The 19,546-nt window shown below is 50.8% G+C and overlaps 1 non-coding gene across 1 annotated transcript; it reads left to right on the top strand.

The window, feature by feature from the left end:
* Positions 1-18,752: 18,752 nt before the first annotated feature.
* LOC117285237 lies at positions 18,753-18,891 on the top strand. The gene has a single exon (XR_004516230.1). It is a non-coding gene; the product is annotated as a small nucleolar RNA U109 (small nucleolar RNA).
* Positions 18,892-19,546: the final 655 nt, after the last annotated feature.

The raw sequence follows: 19,546 nt of genomic DNA, 5'->3' as shown, positions 1-19,546 counted from the left end.
CCAGCCGGGGAGGCGGACGTCTCCGAAGCTGCGCAGAGGTCCCTTCCGCTGTGAAATCAGCGTGGAGCTGAACGCCTCACAGTCCCGTGCCTCGTGCGCCCCTCCTTTGTCCCGCTTGCCATTTCGTTCCTTCGTTATAGACGCTGGCCGAGGGCCCACCACTCCGCCTGTCCCCAGAAAAGGAGACGCCGACCCTAAGGACTCTGACCTGGCAGCAGGTGCCACTTGCTGCTCTCTCCTTTTCTCCCCGCCCCTGCCCTTCTCAGCAACCTCACACTTCCTTTTGTGGGCTCCATTTTTCCTGGAGAATCCTACTCTCTGCCGCTTCCTCCTCCATGTCCTTGGTTTCCCCAAAAGCTCCGAAAACTTTCCGAAATGCTGGACAGTTAATATGCAAAGTGGCATCGGTTCCTATGCAGAGCAGGAGAAACGAGCTACTCTTCCCCGCCCCTAGCCTGGCGCTCCTGGGTCGGAGAGGAGAGGAGGGGGCAGGCAGGCCCTGGTGACAGACCGTGCTGTGCAGGGCTCTTCCCCGGGCGGGCTGTGCCTGGTCCAGGTCACTTGCTGACCTTTGAGGGTGGGAGAGGGAGGGACCGCAGCTGCCTATTGTTCTGCTATAAAATTCTAAGTGCCGCTTTCATGAAGGCATCCCTAGCTCATCCAGTCCCTGAACTTTTCCCTGAATACCTTCTTCAGGCCTGGGACTTTTAATTCTTGAAGTGCGATCAGGAGATCACTTTGCACTTGATACACTTTCCTTCCACATGTTTTTGAAACCACTCCCCACATCAAGCCTCTCTGGCAGGGTATAGAGGAAAGGACTCCACGCCTAACCTCAGAAGGGCATTTCCAGCCAGAGTACATACAGAACACCCAGGACTCTGCTGCTCCCAGTGCATCCCCTGAGACCTGTTTTACTTGGGCCCCAGAGATGGGGAGGGTTCCTACCTCTTTCTACACTGCCCCTGCCTGGGCAGATCCTAGGAAAACACCACCAAGCAGGGGAGACTTGGCATCCACCTCCCTCAGGTGCCTCGGGTCTTCAGGCTGACTCTGGGCTTCACCTGTCACCTGTCACCACCCAGGCCTGAGACACCAACTTCCTTCAGGCTGATGTGGCAGCTTTGGGCCAGTACCCTAAATGCCATGGGAGAGATCAGGACTAATGCTCCAGTCCCACCCCGATTTGGCCCCCGCTCTCTCTGACCCAGAGGAAAGGAAATTTACCTGGCATTTGCCGTGGCTGGGAGAGGAAAGATGTGGGGCAGAGAATGAGAATCCCTCCAACACCTTCTAGCCACTTCCAAGTAAAGTTTTAACACACAGTTACTTAATCCCTGGAGCCACCCCAACTTGAGTTTGCATAGAGGCCAGCAAGAGCTGCTTTCTCTCTGTCTGCCTTCCTGGGAAACCTTGAACCTTGGTGCTCACACCCACCCTACCCACCCTTCTCCGGCCTGCTCCAGCCTGGTGCTAAGCAGGGTCCCAAGTTACCTGCCAGTGTCAGCCCAGGGAGAGGACAATGCTTGGCTAAGAGGACGGCTGTGTGTGGGAGACAATAGCCAGAGGGACCCTGTGATCTACAGGGCAGAAAGGAAAGATGGAGAGACCACTTTTGGGGTAAATGTTGGCAGGATTAAAGAATGAAAAAGCGAAAGAAGAAAACAAATGACACATGTCTGTCTGCAGGGATAAAACTGAGGTCCACTTTTCTGAAGCTCTTGATTCCCTTTCTTAGAAAATGAGGCTTTTCATGTGCTGGCCTCAGAGGTCCTGTCCTGCCCTGCCCAAGGAATCACACACACTGTATGGTGAGGGCTGGGCTTTCTTTGAGGGCTTTGCTCAAAACCACATCTCTTTCCCTAAGCAATTATTTTCAAAGTTCCATTTCTGACTCTCTTGCTCCCGTACAGCTCAGGCTGAGGAAAGGAAATGTACAAAGACAAATTCTCTGTGGAACACCCGAGAGGCATGCCTGGCAGTCAAGGAGCATGTTGAAATCTAACCAGAAATTGAAGGGGGCTTTGTGTGAATCCTTTGCTCAACCCAGGCAGCCTCCCAACCTTTAAAACCAGTTGGGGCCCAGATATAAACCCAACTCTTGCAGTTGTCCCCTGAGCTTTAGTCTGGAATGTCACCTCCATGAGGCAGGTGTGCAGCGTTGTTGCTATGTCCCCAGAACAGACACGCAGAATGCATTCAGTAAAGGTCTATTGGGCTGGCTGGCCATGGTGGTGTATCCCTCTAATCACAGCTCCTCGGGAGGCTGACGCAGGAAGACCACAAGTTCAAGGGCAACTTAGTGAGAGACCTATCTCAAAATAAAGATTCTCTTAAAGGACTCAGGACATAGCTCAGGGCCCCTGGGATCAATTCCCAGTACTGGAGAAAAGGTGTTTAAGTGTGTTAGATGACTATCCCTCCTGTGTCTGACACTGGTCCTATGTTGCATCTTCAGGCAAGGCTGAGAGTCATAAACCCTTTGGACAGGAAGGGTTCCTGCTGTAGAAATCTCCCCTCCTGTTATCCATTGGGTTGATTTACTCTGAGATGTAACATCACTTATCCAAGATCATGCCCTGGCTGGTTACAAGCGGGACAGATTGGACAGGCCTCCTCTTTTGTAACGCAGTGTCCTCGTGCCCAAATGAACAATTGTCATCATAAAAGAGCTACAGAGTTAAAGAAGAAATAAGCAGCCAGTGATAATAATAGCAATCATAGCAATGCTGATGATGATGGTGATGGTTAGCATGAACTCAGTGACTGCTGAGAGCCAAGTGCTAGCCCAAGATCTTGGGGAGCATTAGCTGTTACTCCTTGAGGGGACCCAATGGCCACATACCAGGGCCACCAAGGGCTATCTGTTGAGCCCTGTGTGCCAGGCACTGTGCTGATTAGTCATAGCACTACTTCACCAAGTTCTCATCAAAGCCCCCACCCAGCTGGACACTGTTGCTACCCCTGGTTGATAAGGAAACTGAGGTTGAAAGAGATCATGGAACGTGCAAGTCCTTGACCCCAGCCCTACAGAGGCCAAAGCCCATTCTCTTGACCATGGAAAAGAAATTAAGCATTCCAGGAAGGAAATGATCCAAAGGACCCCAACAAGCCTGCAGGATGGTCAAGAGCTCATTTCTGCCAGTGACTTAGAATGAGAAAAGGTGAATGAAGTGGACAGAAAAGAGACTCAGGAATCGTCCCCAGGGTATCCCTCTGGTCCGCCCAATCTCAGTGCCCTGCCAATCCCAGCCCACCATGAGTATGAGCCTCCCAGACTCTCAGGCGGAGCTTAGGACTAAATCTTCTGGAGGCGGGGAAGCTCCTGTCCCACTTCCCAAGTCAGTTGAGTGGAACTTCCCTGCTGCTGTACCCTGTGCTATTGGGATCCAGGCCTCTGGAGCTAGGGTGATGGTACAGCTGTTTAACAAATGGTCCCTGTCTGGCGCCGATCTGTTACAGTGGACATCTGAACAGTCAGAATCGATGGCCAGGACCCTGCCAAGCGGCGAGCCTTGTCTAGGGAAGTAGGATGTGGAGAGGGGCTAGCACTAAGCATCAGCCACCGCCAGATGGGTGAGCAGGGTGGCCGGGAGGGAGGCAGCCGGGCGAGTCCCGGCGGTAAGACAGAAGGTGGCCCTCAGCAGTTACGGTCTGGGCACTTTGTAGGGAGAATATATATTTGCTCAAGGTGACACAATTTTTTTCTTAAATTGGGAAAAAGCCCATTCTCCTCCTTCGTCTTGGTATACCTCATTCACGCATAAACACAGAGGATAAAATAGAGGGAGAAGGTCTGGTTTTAACTCACTTGTTCACTTGTTGCTAACTGTTCCTAGCGTCGAATTTAAATTGTAAATAGATATCCATCCTAGAAACCAATTCCAAACTCGGGGCCTCTTTTTCCCTTGTAAAGCAGGGTTGCTAGGTTTTAAAATTGTTTAGGTTTTACAAATTGGGAGTGTCATAAATTGCAAATTATAAATATTTTCTCAGAGAGAGTGCAGTTCTAGAAAGGCTTTATTTGGTTTTATCAAGGCATACAAAGACATACATGACCTGGCCTTTGCCCCCTCTCCAGACTGTGGGCTCGAGCCATTGTGTTGCTCACACAAGTTCTGTAAATTGTACCGTGATTTCATACCCCAGTGCCTTTGCACATGCTGGCTCTCTTTTCTGGAACACCCCCCACTGCATCCCCCAGCACAAAGTATCCTTCCTGTTGCACCTGCTCAGTCTCCAGTCCTTTTTTCCCCCTGGTTGCTCTTCAAATAACAGGAAACACCCCTGGTTTGACCTGAAAGCCACTGATTTTCCTCTTTGTCCAACACGGAGGGGACAGCCAGCTGTGACGGTACTCATTGGCTCACAGTGTTGGGGAGCAAGCCAATGGGAATGAAAGGTCCAGACTAGAAGCTTCTGCTCGCTCTGCCACTGCCTAGAGCGCCACTGCATCTGTGCTGCCCTGTCCTGCTCTGTCATTGCCACCCTGCAGACCTCTGAACTGACACTGAGAGGAGAGCCAGGACGTGGGCCAGCTGTCTGCTGCCAGAAGGGGCGCAGGAAGGGGAGTGTGGGAGACGTGTTGGCCCCTCGAGGTGTGTGCAGCCCCAGGATGTCCCTTATTGAGCACTCCAGAGTGGTGTTTTTATTCTGAGACACTGGTCAGCCCAGGGAACAGTACTAGTCCCGACCGGGGCAGCTGTGTGGGTCCTAGGTTACCCCCTGGAAGCAGCTCTCTGCACTGCTTCTAGCGAAGACAAGACAGACAGATGGCAGGGCGCACAGGAACATGCAGCCTCCCCTGGGGGAGTCAGGTGGCCGTCTCCTGCTGTGGGGAGCCACTGTCCCCTGTGGCTGACTGACTGCTGGTCTGGGGCTGGCTTTCTGTCTCCCTGGTGCCAGGGCTTGTCCTTAAGCATTGAGATTAATCACTCCCCTGGGTGGCAGCTGGGCTGGTTTTAAATTCTCCCCAGTCGCCTGCAATTCGTCACCCAGCTCAGAAGCTGCCCTGTGTCCTGACGGGACCTTTTAGTCCCAGCATTTTCTCAACCTCAGCTGTCACTGACTAAGTTCACGGTGGTGTGGAGAGAAGGGCTCTAGCCCGAGGAGCTGCGGTTCAGACCCGGCAGGTGTCTGTACTGCATGTTGGCAGCCCTGGCTTCTCCCAAACACACTCATGAGCTCCTGGGGTCCTGACTCGTCCCCATGGAAACCCAGCACCTGCTGCGCTGCTAAGGCGTGCACTTGCCTGAGTTCCAAAAGGGTCCCTTGTGAGAGTGACGCTCTCTCAGTCAGGTGGTTTCCCCAGACTCTCTTGCTATTGGAGGAACCCAGAGGCATGCAGCTCTGCTTCCTGGTCCCTTTTGAAGGTTCAAGGATGTGGTTCCTCCTCCTGTTGCCGAGAACTCAATAGCTGAAGGTTGAAATGATCCCCAGGTCCATGGTCCCCCAATACCGATGTAGAGAGGCATCAATCCAGAAGGAAAAAGCAAAGAAAGACAAGGAGAAAAAGCACAACCAGCCAAGTTTAGTTAGTTTCAAGTTGCCAGCTGTCATTACTTGAGAACTCTTGTAGTTCGGAAGTGATGTTCTTGGTTTCTTTTGAGGACCAAGATGTCCTTTCTGTGAAGGAAGAGGGTGCTGACTGATGACACCCATTCCAAGGCTTTGGAAATGTCGCTCACAACGTGTGGTCCAGTCCAAAGTACACTGAGGGATGGCTTAGAAAGCAGAGCCTGCCCCTCGCTCCGTTCCTGCACAGAACAGCAGCAGGGGCGTTCTCATGTGCCCAGTGATTTCTAAGCTTTAGCTGAATTCACCCCCGCAGACCTCCTTGCAATCTGATGAGGTCCAGGTCGTTATCATCCCTATTCTACAGATGAAGAAACTGAGGTAAAGAGCAGTTAAATAGCCCAGCTGACTCAGAAGGTGCAGGGCTGGGATTTGAACCCAGGCTCCAGAGAACAGGGAGAACAACCCAGTAGTGGCTTATGAAATGATACCCAGTGAGGAAAATACGCAGGCTCGTATTTCCCAGGAATGAACCTGGGAAATGTAGGAGTCTGTGAGAGAAACCTAGGAGGCAGCAAAGCTGAAGGACACTCGGGGACAGCAGGTCAGAGCCCAGGCCATGGTGGGATGTGGCAGCTGAACAGATCGATACAATGTGGGGATGTCAGGTCCAAAATGCCTTAATGTAGGGTGAGGACACTGCCTCTCCCTCCGTCTGCCCCTCCTGCCAGTCCCTTCTGGCTTCCAGTGGGCTCGACAGGAAGCCCTGGAGCATGGCAGTTGTTTGACCATCTCATTATGAGAAAGACACACACACCGAGAGAAGAGAAAAACAACACACATGACTAAGGCCTGGAGGTATTTTCTTCTGGGGAAAGACAGAAGGGCTGGCACTGTCTGCTTCCCTAGGCTAGTGAAGGAAGGAAGGAAAGGAGGAACGGAGGGAAGGAAGAGGGAAAGGGGAGTTAGGGGAGGGAGACAGCGGGGAAGGGGCCAGGCTTCATGCAGGGAGACGATTCACGATTCACGCCAGACAGCCCTATTTCCTGGGAGCTGAGCCACCTGCTGAGAGCTCACCCTGTCAACTCACCCATTCCTTCGGACCACACTCTTTGCCCATTTGCAGAAGAGGAAACGGAGGCTCGACGAGGTCCCAGGTCCCCGCACTTGCCAAGGTCACACAGCTAGTAAAGGAAGGGCTGGGGTTGCAACCAGGTTTGCCTGACCGCAGCCCACAGCTCTGGGCTATGTTTCTGTACCAATGCTTTCCATCCTGTGGCCCGCCTGCTCCCTGGACCTCCTCCACTCTGTTCCACTTTCTGTGCCATGCAGGGTGGCTGGGAAGAGATGATGGGAACCTTCAAGGCATAGAAAAAACTCTGGAGGAGCACGGCCACCCAACACACTGGCAGCCATGTCACTGGGTGCCACATTTCCATGACGCTGGGGAAGGGCTGGATGCACCTGAACTCTGCCCATGAGGCATGAGCACGCTACTGGGTTTCTCCATCTCTGGTTTCTAGAAAAGAACATCAGCTGCAGTCAGAGAAGCAATACCAGCTGTGGCTCACACCTTTCTTGGTAAATGCCAGTGTAGCTGAAATCGTGAAGGCAGGTGATGCCTGGAGAGCATGAGTTGGTAAAGTGACAGATAGGGCTGGTGACTTGTGTTTGCGCTGGTCCTGTGAGCATCAGAGGCCTTCCCAGTGCACCTCCGAGGTTCCCCAGAGTTAGGACTTCACTCGGGTGGATTCTGGATTGTGTCCAAACTATGCCCGAATCAAAATGTGTAGTTCCTAGCAGAAGCAACGAAAGAAACTCCTCCCAGGGGTACTCAGTTGGGGACTGGGTACACTGTCAGCTGTCCCCAAGGGAAGCACAGACAGGGCCTTGGTGGTGGAGCAGCCCTGTCTGCAGCCTTCTAGTGCTGCCCCTCCCAGCTCTCACCCTAGCAGTGCCACAGGACTCCAGGTACCTCTTCCCACTGCCTTACTTCTATGCATAAGGGCTAAGACATCCCTGTGCTACACCCACAGCAAGGGGCTGCAGGACACAGGGCTGGGTGGAGCAACTGCCACTACTGCCTGCGTGGTCTCTGCAGACACATAGGACCTGTTCGACCTCGGGCAGGTGTCCTTACCTTGCTGAGTCTCAGTTTCCTGACCTGTAGAATGGGTTCATGGTCTCAGACTCATGGCATTCTGAGGATTACACACAAATGATAGCAATGTGAAATGGTGTGGCCACTACAGAAAACAGTAAGAGAGTTCCTCCAATATATATATAAAACAGAATGAATTACCAGGTATCTAGACATCCGACTTCTGGGTATATATCCAATACGTTAGAAAGCAGGGACTCAGACCACATAGTTTATAAGCATGTTTGAAGCAGCACTATTCACAATAGTCAAATCAAATCACCATTTGCCTTGCCAGACAATTGGATACACACTGTGTGGTCTATACATGCAGTGGAGTAGTATTCAGCCATAAAGAAGGAAGGCAATTCTGGCACATGCTCAGTGCAAACCTGAGGACATGCTGCTAAGCGAGATGAACCAGTCACAAAAAGACAGATAATATGAGATTCTGGTGCACATGGTACCAAGAGAATCCACGGAGGAACGGGGGAATGGAGGAGTAGTGCTGAATGCATACAAAGGTTCGGCTTTGCAAGATGAATGGGTTCTGGGGATGGCCGCACCATGTGAGTGCACTTAACATCTCTGGAGAGCACACTTAAAAATATTTAAGACAGTAGGTTTTATGATATGTGTGTTTTACCACGATTTTTTTAATACGCACACAAATGAAAGCAGCCAGAAGAATGCCTGGCAGGTGCTCAAGACGCGTTGATTTATTCTAAGAGCACAGTTGTGCTTTTAACAAAGCAGCCTCAAAGTGAGTATTATTTAATTTAAGAAATAATATGGTGCCAAAAAGCATGGGAGGGAGGGAATGCGGGGAGATAAGGCTTCACTTTGCCGCCAGTCTGTTTGGATACACTTGCTGGAAGTGGCCCAGACACCCGGCACCTGGGATTTCGGACTGTGCGAAGCGCAAACACGTACCATCTTTTCGACCACGTCGTCAACACTGGCCTGCCTGTGTACACTCAGGGAAGACCTTCACCGTGGAAACCACAGAGTGACGGGGAGGAAGGAGGATGCCTAGGCCCCTGCCCCTCCCAGGTCCAGTCTCCCACTGTTCCTTTCCGCCATGCCTGCAGATCAGCAGCCTCCAAACCAAGCTGTTTGGGGCTCAAGGGTGAACTCAGAAGGAGAGACTCAAAGTGCTGATCCCGAAAGCAGGCTCCGGCATGGTTGACCAAAGCCAGGCCCCAGCCCCACAGCATGCAAGAGAGCAGGAGTGAACAGGTGCTGTGGCAGTTGGCAGACGTCCCTAACAGGGCTCTCAAACCTGGAAGGGGCTCAGACTCACCTTCCAGGCTTACTAAGTACAGACTGCAGGACCCGCCGTGGAGTGCTCTGGGGCCTGAGTATTTGCTTCTTGGATAAGTTCCTGGTGAGACTGATGCCGCTAGGCCTTGGGACAGCCACACTTTGAGAACCACGGGGCTGCACACTGACATGGCAGTCCCCGAAGATGACAGTGGCGCTAAGAAGTGCTCATCCCTTAGTTTTTCTATTGTACCTTTTCTGTGTTTCAATGTTCAAACACTTCCCTTTGTGCCACTGCTTACAGAATTCGCTAATGTGCCGCCCAGGATGGTGGTCCAGGTGCAGTAGGCTGCAGCATATGGCTTCTGTGTGTAGCAGGCTACACCATCGAGGTTGGGGTCACATTCTGTGATGTTCATGCAACCAGATCGCCTAGCGGTGCACTTCTCAGAACATAGCACATAGTTAAATGACTGACAAATAACTGTAGTTATTTTCCCTGGCTTCTGCATTGCCTCTGGCCCAGGAGAGACCCTGGCCTTTCTCACCAGGAGAAACTTATCCATATATCTCCGTTCCCCGGTGCTGACCTTTAAATGGTCTCACATGAAGAATGAATAATAACTCCTATTAAAGCCACTTTTGGAATGCCCTCATGTGCACCATGAGCATTTCATATACTGTATTAGCTTATTTATTTATTATTTTTAAAGCCAAAAAAAAAACATTTTATGGACAGGTAAACTGAGACTCCTATAGAATAACTGCTTCATAAGCACAGAAAAAGAACTTGAAGATTCTCGGGGTCCAGCCAGGAGTTTATCCATGTGGACCAGCCCGCTTCCCGCCCTCTGTCCTTCAGGATGAAGACGTGAGTGACCATGATGTGAGGTGAGGAGAAATGTTAACCAAGGACTAAAGCCATGTATTCAGTGAGTCTGAGGAGGCTGCAGCATGACCAGAAACTGCCCTGCTGCAGGCCCGTCACACCTTGTGGACATTTCTGGGGAGACTGGACAGCAGCGCTCTCCTCAGCTGTGTCATTGAGCCCCCTCCTAGCCTGGCGAGGCTGTGATCATTCACACAGCAAATGGCCTCCCTTCACAGGTGGCACAGACAGAAACGGCTCCCTGAGTCCTGGGGTTCCTGAGCAGTTCTGGTGGCCTGCCCTGTCCAGTCTCCTTTCAAAATCCCCCATCCGTTCTAAAAAGCAGAGAAATCAAGAGGGGAGGCCTCTGGGGAAAGTGGGGGGCAAGTTTAAGTGAACATTTTAAAATCCATCTGCTCTTGCACATAGACAGCCTTTGGACAGGCAGCAAAGAACCTAATTGTATTTATTCTCGCTGTTACCTTCCATTTGGGGCAAGGGATATTGGTATTCTATTTAGGGTAGTGATATAAAGAGGACTTTAGTGATAAATTCATTTGTGTTTTTAAGTGAGTCAATTCAAATAACAGTAGTAAGTGGATAAAGTCAAGTTAGCAAAACATACGAAGGTACACACAAAAAATGCATGAAGTTTGTGAAATGAAAAGCCAGGCTTATTCCTTAGCCAAGACCGTTATCTTCCCCGACGGTAACAGAGCTGTGGCAAGTCCTCGCAGAGCTTCTGCCCAGGGTGAATGAGTTCATCCCCTAGAAGGTAACTAGTTCCAGAAACAACTCATTACCATATTTGGAAAATTGCTCGGCACACTTCAATAAAAAGTCTTCAATGAAGCGCTCTTGTGGATCACTTGAATGAAGGGCGCAACACGTCTCCCACCTAGAGGAAAGGTGACGTGGGTCCGAGAGGACCTTCTAGCCTGCTTAGTGTCTTTCCTGCCTGCTAATGGTGCCTCCCCAAGAGCCAGGGCCCCTTCCGACGCGTGCCACGTTGGCCTCACTTGTGCCACTCCTTGCACAGTGCCTGGCAGAGTGGGTGCTTGTCAGGAGAACCAAGAGAGGTGGGCAGGGAAAGAAGGGGAAGGAGTTAGTTCCTTGACAGAGGCTCAGAACGTCCCTGTCATCTATATTCTGGAATCGTCTACACATTTCTCTCCACGACCAATGGAGAGAGCTGTGGAAAGGTGCTGTGGTCTGACTTGAAATCCAGGGAGTTCCCCATCATTCATACATAAAGCCCATTCCCCTCCCGCCCTTTTCCCCGATTCCGTAAAGAAAGACCAGCCCCCCTGGATTGGTTACTCGTGACTGTCACTGTGGCTGGTGTGAGAGAGGCCTAGATTAGTAGAGCCCACCTCTGGCTGGGTCCGGGTGGGTCACCAGAGCATGACCTTGGGGACTGTATCTACTCCCCAGCCCCCTCCTCTTTGGCTCTTCCTCACTCAGTGGGCTTCTAGCAGCTAATGAAGTGCACACCCCTCCCTCATTCCCCCCGCCATGTTCCTGCCTTGGAATCAGCCCACCAGGGATGGAAACCTCTAAACTCATGAATCAACCAAGATAGACTCTTTCTCCTTTTAGGGGTAGGTGTCAAATACTTTGTCCCGGCAATGGAAAGGTGAATAATACAGCACCATTTCTCAGTGTTCGTAGAGGGCTGATTCATGGTTCCTACCACACGGGCTTCGCACACTGGAGCCGGAAGAACAGAGAGATGTGGGCAGACTTGAGAATCAGGTGAGCTTGCTGCTGGCAGACCGAGATCTCCCTGATAACGAGATTAATAAGGGTCTGCCGCCTCCTGGATCCTGGAGCATGGGAGAGGGTTTTTAAATCAATGCTGGCTGGGCTGGCTTAACGATACCTAATCTTACCTTTTAAAGCTCAAACATGTGGGAGTTGAGATCAATTGAGATGAAACAGGGTAAGATGTGCTGACTTTTAGATTCTTAGTCTTCATCAGAGTCCCATTGTGTAGTGCTGTTTTTATTTTCTGTCTTAGAAATAGGTAAAGATTAGCCCTGTTCTGTCTGGACGAAGTAGCAGTATATTTTTGTTCTTATTCTTTTTTTCCATCTTCCACTTGTTGGTCCTCCGTGAGGGAAGGATCCATTTCTGTCCCATTCATCTCTGTACGCCCATCACGCAGCCCTGTAAATGCTCAGTAACTATTTCTCAAATGCTGTGTTTCGGTGAAACCAGCACAGTGTGTCCTGAGCTAGTCTGCTGGGAAAGCCCAGCTCTTCCCTCTGGGGGCAGCAAGTGTCTGGATGACTCCCTGGTCCTGATTCCTGGTGCCTGTAACAGGGAGCATCTGCTGTCTTCACAAAGCTGTGGGATTCACTTTACATCATTACTCACCGGGTCTGTGCTACATACTGGTGGCTTGCAAAGCTGGACCCAGCGTAGACAAGTGCTCGAGGAGACTGGTCTGGTGGAGGACAGAGTTCTCGTGTGACAATGAGAAATGCATCTGCAGGTGAGAGTTTGGCACTTCTGGGCTCCGGTTGTGGACTTGCCACCTGAGGGCCATTACCTAAAGGGCAGGCGCATAACGTTCTGTGCCTCAATTTTCCACCTACAAATTGCAGTCTAGATGAACCAATTGGCCATGTCTACCTCTGAGGCCTCAGAACTGGGCAACTGTCCCAGTACCTCTCGCTGTTGAGTGGAGTTTAGACTCCCCAGAGATAGCTAATCCTTTGACTATGCTTCTAAATTGCTCACCCTGCCATTTTAGAGCAGAGCGATAAATAGGTGCTCTACATGAAAAAGTAAAAAGGTCCGGTGTGAAGGAAGAGGAAGATAGACTAACACGCTCAGCTTCTGCTCCCCCATCCCCAGGTGCTGCGATGGACACTTTCGCAAGTCAGCCAAACCACTGGATAAACTGGCAAGATGGGGGTCAGCAGCACTGTCTGTCCCCGCCACCCAGTGCCACTTAGAGAATCACCAAATTACAACAGGATGGGTGTTCTGGATAAATTGTGCTTAGTATATCATGTTTTAGAAAAACACCTGTGCATGTAACAAAATGAGGCATAGCTATTATCAAGCACAGCTGTCTGGTGATTTTTGAAAGTCTTTTTTGGCTACCAGGAAGAATCATTATCGCCAACAAATCTCTGGTACATGTGGTGCGTCCGCCTAGTTGGGCCCCTCAAACTGCTCGAACAAGCTGTGCACAGAAGAGGAACAAGTGTCTCGGAGGGAGCAGGGCCGGGAAGACCACTCATCCTCACGGGAGCAGCACTGAGGGTCTGGGCTGGGACAGGGTTGATGCGAAAGCAAAACGAGTGGGGAGTTACGGTTCCAGAAAATCGGGGAACCGTCAGTAACATCTGGGAAGACAATATAGAGACCCAGAGGGGCAACTGTGTTTTAGAGTCGTTGGATGAGTTTCATTTTAAGCATGACGACTTTCAGAAATGAGTTCAGCTGTGTGGAAATGAAGACCTTTCAAAATCATTGAGTCACCAACTTGCTGGAGTCAGTGGGGTCCTAAGAGGCTACCTTGCCCTCTCCCCTTTTATTGTACACAGCCCAGGCTAGAGATGAGAAGTAACAGGTCCGTGGTCACCCAGGTGGTGGGCAACTGGGGACTGAGTCCTAAGAGAATAATGTAGGAGAGAAATCAGGGCTGGGGATGGAAATCTGAAGCTGCTTTGGAGGACACAGCAGTAGAAGCTGTTAGTGGAGACGAAACCTCCTATGGTAGCAAAGATCCTGAGAGTAAAAGCCTTGGTCCCTGCCCTCTCTCAGAGTTGGAAGTAGAAACTGGGTTAACAAAAGCTATGGAGAAGGGTGGTCAACAGGGTGAGAGAAGAACGGAGACCAGAGCCAGAAACAACAGCACGGCAAGTGCTGCTGGCAAGTGGGCCCTTTGGGACAAGGACACTCAAGGCCCTTGGGCTTGGTCATCACTGGGTTCCTGGTGACAGACACAAGACCCATTTTTTTACAATAGTGCGGTGAAGTGTGATTCTAAAGAGGCTGGCCTTGCCACAGGTTCAAAAAATTAAACTGAAGCAGATTGGGGTGGAGGCAGGCAGGTGGAGAATATTCTACAAACAAAAGAGTGCATTTCTAAAAATGAGAGAAGGAAAGGGGGCGAGGCTCTGTGAAAAAGCCACAACCTTGAAGCAAAATGGGACCAATAAACAGCAGTGGGGAGGGGACAAGAGTAGATAAAGATTCAGAGACCATGTTTTGGGGGAAGACATCATGAGTTTTAAAGAAAGAGGAGCATGGATCCAGTCTCCCATCATGGAGGCAAAGCTCTGCCTGAGACTTTTCCCACAGTGCTTTGCGAGAATGGCACTGCACCCCCTCGTCCCTTACAGTTCTGACAAACGCCACCCCAAGACAGCCTGGCCCCGCCCACGCCCAAGCACACCCTTAGCATGCTCTCTGCTTCTCATGTATTTTCTTTTGTATTACCCAAGGCATGGGTAGGTATTTGTACCTCTTTTCCTTACTGGAGTCAGAGAGAGAGAGAGAAAGACAGCGTTTCCTGTCTCCAAATTGAACTTCAAAAACCTTCAAATTGAACACTGTGTCTGCTTTCCCACTGTGACCCCAGAGCCCAGTTCAGAGCCCGTCATATAGTAGGAACTCCATAACGCCTGCTAACTGGAACAGAAAGAAGGCAGGGAGAAAAGAGCACAGCTATAACCCACTTGCTTCTCAGAAGCTTTTTAATAAGAACAATAATAAAAAATAAAATTAAAGTAAGAAGAGCATCTGCCAACCTGCATATCTGTGTTCTTTGTCTCTCTCAATCTTCACAGTTTACTCATTTTAAGGAGTGAGGAAACTTCGCTTTGCAAACTCTGTTCCTTAAGGTGGCACTAGGGACCACTCCAACGCACATGTTCTCTTCTGTGTCCTCATTTCTCACAGAATTGTGTCAGGAGAACAGGGAGTCTGGACCCCCTCTCTTAACCCCCTGGTCAGGGGGTAGGAGTTCCTAGGCATCCTCTACCCATGATGGCCCAAAGCTTGGTCAGTTCCAAATGGGCCCCAGTGAAGCCCCTCAGGTACTGGCATTTCACCAGAGCATCTGATCTGTCTGGGAAAATAGCATCAAATTTCCCCCACCCACTGTGGTCGGGTAGGGAAGTCAGCAGGTTGAGAATTCTCTTTGGCTCTAGATGATTCTAAATCCCAAAGAAAGGCAGGTTCCCCACACCCCTACTCTGGGCTCACCTTAAGTCTTCTTTCTAGAAATTTTACACAGGATATTGATGGGAGAGATCTGAGGAGGGGCGGAGGCCCTGAGGCACCCACTCGTGTGAAGCCTTCAAAGATATTTGACCCATCGTCCTCAGGTACCAACTAGAGCCGGAGCTTTCCACTCCTCCCTGGGACCCAACAGACCTCTCTGTCATTGTGCCCTCCAGGCCCGCCCAGCCTCGGGGTCTGTGCTGACACTCTGGGCAACAGGAAAAGTCAAGGAGGGGCTCCCTGTTCATTCCATCTTTGTGGCTCTCATCTGTGGGTGTTTAGGACAGAAAACAACCTCCAGTCTTCTGCTGCCAGCTGAACTTCCTGTCTGACTCTGCTGGAAATTTTCAATGCCCAGGACTAGAACCTCCCAGAAGGAGGGTGCAGGCATCATTCCGAGGGGACAACCCCACATCCCTGCACACACTCCCCTCTCCCCTGATGCGGCTCCCTACACACTCCTCTTCTGATCACGCTGGCTGGTGATGCTTCTCACATCTGCACGGAGCCTGCTGAAGGGATCCAGGTTTGGTGCTCACCTGGCCCTGCCCTCTGGTTCCCTCCTGGGTTTGCTTCTCTCAGTTTTGACTCCACTCTGGTTCTGACAACTATACCACCATCACCACCTAGTTACCCACTTGGAGACAACCTGTCAGGCAGAGCTGGGTTCAAATTTTGCCTCCAGCAGCCCCGTCCTCCATGTAGGTCCTTGGATACGACGCTTAGCATCTCTTAGAGAAACAGGAGTCATAAAATCGCCCAACCCCCGTGGTTGCTGGAAGCATGGAGGAAAACTACAGGAAGAATGAGAAGGGCTTAGGCAGCGGTGAGTCTCTCCCAGCAAAGTCACTCTTAAGTCCCCACTCAGACACTTGGTTCTAACATCAACAGAGCGTGGGGTGGGAGAGGTGGAGGTGGGTGCCTAATCGAGGACACCTGCGGCTGAGCGTCCTTCCAGGGCCTGGGGCCGGCTTCCTCTTCCCGTGCTATCAGGTGGCCCATCAGCAAGCCCAGCAAGACAGAGCCTCGCAGAGTCAGGAAGCACAGATCTCCTCAAATTTCTTTTCCAGTTCCAGCCCTTCTGTTTTCTGACCATTACAAGGAAAAAGACAATTCCCCGGGTGTCCCTCCTCCTGCGTACGCTTGACTTCATCAGTGGGCATCTTGTCTGCTGCCACTGAGAAGGGACCCCCTGCAGGCCTGTGGAACCTGGTATGAGACTGGCTTCTGAGTCACAAAAGTTGATGCAGAAGGTGATAAGGGCTGAGTTTCGATGCCTGGCAGGAGGTAGCCCAGGGATCTCTTGCAAATGCCGTTGGGTTCCAGGCAGGCCACCTGCAAAAGCAGTGCAGCTCACAGTCCCGCAGGAGACAGTGGGGTGGTGTGCGCGAAATGTAACATAGACCCCTCCCCAGCAAAGAATACTCTGCTCCTCAGCTCCAGCAATTACTATGGCCCAGTGTTGCCCGATCACCTAGAAGGCAGAAGTTAAGATATTTTGCGATGACCAGTCTGGTGATTTTTAAATGTTGGCCTCTGGCTGTTAAAAGGTTTAGCATGATGCAAGCTCCCCAGTACATATTTAATCCAGATAGGACCTCAGGCTGGCTGTTTATTCCCTAAATTCAGTAAATGAAAAAGAGAAGAAAGGATTCTTGAGAAAGAGCTTGATATTCAGAGGCGCAACCTTGGGAACTGGCCAGCACATTCTAGAAGCTGTCCATGGCTTGGCAGAGTTAGAAGGGAGATGGGTACAAAAGATGACCAGGTCAGAGGCGCCCAGCTCAGAGAGGGTCATCTGCACTGTGCTACAGAATCTGAACTTGATTTTGAAAGCTCTGGGGAACTGATGAGGGAAGCCAAAGAGTTTATAGGGGGAAGGACAAGCTGCACTCCCCTCTGTGGGAGGGGCTGGCAGACAGTCGGCCTGTGCACACGGGGTGAGGAATGGGAGTCACGGCAGTGACCCAGGGTGAGGGATGGGCGCTGGCACTTCTGTCCCCAGGTAGGAACAAGACTGGGGATCCTCAAAGGGGAAGTGTGGAGAGTAGATACCATCCTGGTTCTAAATGGGTACTCTCAAAGGGCATTCTCTGCAGGAACACTGAGAGAAAGCAGGGTGCGGGGCCTTTGTGGATATAGACAGGATGCACTGAGTCTAGAGCCAAGCGTGAGGTATGCAACGCAAATCTGGGCATCGCCAGCTGGTGGATGGACAGTGGAGGATGGGATTCATCAAATGGACTAAGCTACAGTTGTTTTCTGAGCAGCTCCAACATCCAGGTGTTGTGGCTTCAATCAAGAATATTCCCAGAAGTCTCATGTGTTCAGAGGTGGGCTTTGGGAGGTGACTGGGTGATGGCAGGATCTCTCTCATCAGTGGATTAAATCACGGGTGAATCCAGAGCTGTCAGGAGATGAGGCCTAGTTGGGGAGGCAGGCAGTAGGGGCTTGGCCTGGAAGGGTGTCTGCTCTCCAGCTCCTCCCTTCTCTCTCTGCTTCCTGGCTGCTGTGACGTAAGAAGCTTCCCCTGCCAGACCCTTCTACCACGAACCTCCATGGCCGTGGAGCCAACAGACCATGGACTGAATCCCTAGATATCGTGAGTCAAAACAAACCTCTCCTCTAGGCTGTGGGTATCAGGTATTGTATCCCAGCAACAAGAAAGTGATTGAGATACCAGGGGAATGGCGGAGAGTGAAGCTGGAGAGGAAAGTTCAACAAAAGCCTGGAAAAAGTCTCTGCAGGATGGAGGAGGAGGCAGTCCATGGCCCACAGGATACTTTAGCATCTCGCTCAGTTCATTGGACAGAGAAGAGAGAAGAGCTTGGCTTGATCCCAGTGCATGGTTGGATCCTCTCAGGGAAGGACCAGGCCACACTTCAAGGGTCACCTTGGGGTTCCATCGTGCATAGTCCCATGGACCATGGCCGTACCATGCCCAGCTCTCTGCCATTCGTGCCACTGTCAGATGTACCTCTCCTGTGAAGAAGAGAAATGCACAGGATTAAACTCAGGCGGACCTCTCTGGAGCAGAACCAGCTCCTGGTACAGCCCCTAAGCAACCAGCAGCACTTCAGGAAACATAATTCTGGTACAGTTAACTCACCAATTTCTTCCATGGCTTTTACTGTCTCCCTGATAGACTGCCCTGTTGAATAGCAAGCTCTCCAAGGACACTGCTCCAAGGGGTCTGCCAGGCTCCACAGAAGCAGCTGGTTTATTCTGTTCCAAAGAGCAGTGGACATCACCTTCAACAGCATGGACATGTGTTCAGGGTTTCTCAAGGTCCTGTAAAACCTCAATTTACAGAAAAGTATGTCAAGGCCAAGAGGCGTCCAGGGCTGCAAAACCACAGGCCACTGCGAAAGACAGCTCTAGTCTGCCAACCGACAGTCCCACCTGTCCTGCTTCCATCCGATCCTGGGGCTTCCTGAGCAGCAACCATGACAGCTGCTGAAACAGAGGGAGTTGCCATTCCCCCAGGTCCAGGCAGAGTCAGGAGGGAGGCACATCAGACACCCAGAAGAAAAGCCACTTCAAAGTCTTCCCCAGCTCAGGTAACCCCTGGAAATTTTCTCATGAAAAGGCTGAGGCTGGCATTAATAGGGATGCTGTGAATGACTGTGGGTCCATCAAGAAGGGAGCAAAAGGGAGGAAAGAAAGCCAGGTAGAGCACAGAAGCCTTTCAAGTCCCCGTCGGGCGGGTTCAAGAGCAAAGCATGGCATGTCCAACAGGCATTCTGCTTCTCTTTAAAGAGCATGGATTTATCCACACCATGCAACATGAATGAAAGGAGAAGTTTCCGAGGCTGCCAACCTTTCCATTGAGGTTTTGCAGTAGTATATTTCTTCTACAATAAAAAATGGAGAAGCGACAGGTGAGGTTAATGCTGTGTCTGCAGCATGAGGCCCAGTGATCATCAAGATTGGATCCTAAAATACTGGGCAATGGAAGGTTGAATAAATTTTCATATGAAACCATTCCCAAGCAATGCCTTTAATGGCCGGGTCACACTTTATTGGTGTGGGCTAAGTGGAGTCTAAGTGCTCTATTTTCCCAATTAGCCAGATGTTGTGCAACTATTTGTTAAGCTCCCTTTGCTTCTCTGACTCCTCTGGACCTTCTCTACTGGATGTTAAAGCTTTGCAGGTGCAGGGGCTGCGTTCTGCAGGCACATGAGGTTTGGCCACATGTGGACCAGGATCTGAATCCCTGCTCCAAGCAGTCCCCCTGGAAAGGTGATCCTGAGCAAATCCCATGGCTGTGTTTTCAGCAGTAGGTGGCTTCTTTCTGAAAAAGAGTAAGAAATAAGAAAGTGAAACGCCCTGATACGATGCCTAGCCCCTAGTAGGACTCAAGTGAGTGAAGTCATTATATTTTTGATAGGCCTTTGGGAATCTGCAGGTCCTTTTAGCTCATGTGACTGAGACAAAAATGTCCCCTGGGATCATTTAAGGAAGTAAATTTGATGGAGAGTGAGAGGCTGTTTAGTTCTAACATTATATATATATAT

The sequence above is a fragment of the Fukomys damarensis genome, unplaced genomic scaffold (genome assembly GCF_012274545.1).
Source record: "Fukomys damarensis isolate Sample0158 unplaced genomic scaffold, DMR_v1.0_HiC HiC_scaffold_7, whole genome shotgun sequence".
Classification (NCBI taxonomy): Eukaryota; Metazoa; Chordata; class Mammalia; order Rodentia; family Bathyergidae; genus Fukomys; species Fukomys damarensis.
The sequence above is the reverse complement of the archived record's forward strand: the minus strand, read 5'-3'. Positions and strand labels throughout refer to the sequence as shown.